The sequence below is a fragment of the Nesoenas mayeri genome (genome assembly GCF_963082525.1).
Source record: "Nesoenas mayeri genome assembly, contig: SCAFFOLD_194, whole genome shotgun sequence".
In the NCBI taxonomy this organism is placed as follows: domain Eukaryota; kingdom Metazoa; phylum Chordata; class Aves; order Columbiformes; family Columbidae; genus Nesoenas; species Nesoenas mayeri.
This window is the reverse complement of record NW_027660008.1, coordinates 2081-4757: the sequence shown is the minus strand read 5'-3', so window position 1 is coordinate 4757 and position 2677 is coordinate 2081. Positions and strand designations below refer to the sequence as shown.

Here is a 2677-nt window from a genome sequence, read left to right as displayed (position 1 = left end):
GGGGGTCCCGGACGCCTGGGTCCCTGGGGATATGGGGGGTTATGAGGGTCCCGGACGCCTGGGTCCCTGGGGATATGGGGGGTTATGAGGGTCCCGGATGCCTGGGTCCCTGGGGATGTGGGGGGTTATGGGGGGTTATGGGGGTCCCGGACGCCTGGGTCCCCAGGGATATGGGGGTCCCGGATGCCTGGGGATATGGGGGGGTTATGGGGGTCCCGGACACCTGGGTCCCTGGGGATGTGGGGGGTTATAGGGGTCCCGGACGCCTGGGTCCCCGGGGATGTGGGGGGTTATAGGGGTCCCGGACGCCTGGGTCCCTGGGCATGGGGGAGGGTTGGGGGGGGGGGGGCCGGACGCCTGGGTTCCCAGTGGGGGGGGGATATGTGGGTCCCAGGATAGGGGGGATTATGGGGGTCCCGGCCTCCCGGGTTCCCTGGGGAGGGGCCATGGGGGTCCCGGACGCCTGGGTCCTCCGGGCTGTGGGGGCCCCGCCCCCGTTACCTCCCGGCGCCTCCGCGCCCCCGCTCCCCCCGCGGGCCCTTCATGCGGCCCCGAGCGCGTCGCGGCGTCTCCGGTTGGGGGGGGGGGGGGGAACCGGCCGGGGGGGTCCAGGGGGTCGGTCCGCGCCGGTGTCGCAGCGTTTGGTGTCCGGGGGGAAACGCCGCGTGTAGACACGTTCCTACCTCCCCACAACCAGCCCAACGCCCCCCATGGCGGGGACGCGGGGCTGGTGAACTTGCCCCCCCAACCCCCCCATATGTGTGTGTGTGTGTCCCCCCCCGAAAATCCCCTAAAATCCCCCCAAATCCGCGGGGGGGGGGGGTGTTTTTTCGCCTCCGCTCACGGGCGGCTCTTTGGCGACGCTCCCCAGGCGCCGCCTTTCCCTCCTTCGCTTTTCCCCCGCCCTCGGAATTTCGCCCCGGTCCCTGCGCCCGAGCGCGGGGGCGGCGGCGCCTCAGGGAGCGTCGCGAAACTCCCCGCCCCGCAGCGCAGCCGAAAAACACCCCCTGGGGCGGGGAGCGGGGGGGGGGGGTGGTGGCTGTTTCTGGGGTGCAGGTGCTAAAAAAGGAAGGGGGGGGAGTTATTGGGGGGGGGGGCGGATTGGGGACTCCCCACGTTGTCCCCCAGCGGTGTCGCCGTTTCGCTGTCGCGACCCCCCCGGTGGGTTTTTGGGCGACGGTCCCTGCGCGGGCGGCGGCGGCTGCGGGTGCGGAGCGGGGTGAGCGCGGACCCCAAATAGAGACCCCCCCAAAACAGGGACCCCCCCAAAACAGGGACCCCCCCAAAATAGGGACCCCCCCCAAATAATAAGGACACCCCCCCCGCCCATAGCCCCCCCCGACCCGCCTTTTTCAGGGGGGTGTCCCGTTTTCTGGGGTCCCCCGGGTTATTGGGGGGGGGGAGGTGTCCCTATTTTGGGGGGGTCCCCAATGACCCCCCATGTGTGTCCCCCAGGTCCCCGCAATGGCCGAGCGGCGTCGCCGAACAGGTACGAGGGGGGGGGGGACAAGGGACATTTTTTGGGGGGGAGGGGGCAGGACCATGGGGGGGGGATTTGGGGACATTGTGACCCCCCCCCCCACCGTGTGTGTCCCCCCCCCCCGCAGTGAAAAAGGACGAAGAGGCCTCGGATGCGCCGCCCCCCCCCCCGGAGCAGCCCCTCCCCCACCGCGACCCCCCCCTGTGCTGCGGCTTCGGGGCCCCCCCGAGCGGATATGAAGGTGGGGGAGGGGGCGCTCGGACGCCTGGGTCCATTTTTGGGAGATGGGGGGTGGGGGGGGGGTGGGGGGGGTTGTGTGGACACCTGGGTCCCTTTTTTGGGTGGCACCGGACACCTGGGTCCCTCTTTGGGGGGTGGGAAAATGCCCGGACGCCTGGGTCCCTTTTAGGGGGGGGGCGGGTACCGGACACCTGGGTCCTGGTGCGTGTCCCCAATGTCCCCAGGGCTGCAGGTGTCCCCATGTCCCCAGTGTCCCCGTGTCCCCAGGGCTGCAGGTGTCCCCATGGTGTCCCCAATGTGCTCATGTCCCCAATGTCCCCATGGTGTCCCCAGGGCTGCAGGTGTCCCCATGTCCCCAGTGTCCCCATGTCCCCATGGTGTCCCCATGTCCCCAATGTCCCCAGGGCTGCAGGTGTCCCCAATGTCCCAAATGTCCCCATGTCCCCATGGTGTCCCCAATGATGTCCCCATGAGTCTCCATGTCCCCATGGTGTCCGCAATGTCCCCAGGGCTGCAGGTGTCCCCAATGTCCCCATGTCCCCGTGGTGTCCCCCATGTTCCCCATGTCCCCAATGTCCCCATGGTGTCCCCAATGTCCCCATGTCCCCATGGTGTCCCCATGTCCCCCATGTCCCCAATGTCCCCATGGTGTCCCATGTCCCCAATGTCCCCCATGTCCCCAATGTCCCCATGGTGTCCCCAATGTCCCCAATGTCCCCAGGGCTGCAGGTGGCCCTGGCGCGCTGCTCGTGGCTCCATGGTGTCCCCATGTCCCCATGGTGTCCCAATGTCCCCATGTCCCCATGTCCCCATGGTGTCCCCAATGTCCCCATGTCCCCAGGGCTGCAGGTGTCCCCATGTCCCCATGGTGTCCTCATGTCCCCAGGGCTGCAGGTGGCCCTGGCGCGCTGCTCGTGGCTCCATGGTGTCCCATGTCCCCAATGTCCCCAATGTCCC

General features: G+C 69.1%; 1 long non-coding RNA gene across 1 annotated transcript; it reads left to right on the top strand.

Annotated features, from left to right (window-relative positions):
• Positions 1-1120: 1120 nt before the first annotated feature.
• On the top strand, positions 1121-1635 carry LOC308052436. The gene is made up of 3 exons (XR_013923561.1): positions 1121-1219; positions 1456-1489; positions 1608-1635. It is a non-coding gene; the product is annotated as an uncharacterized lncRNA (long non-coding RNA).
• Positions 1636-2677: the final 1042 nt, after the last annotated feature.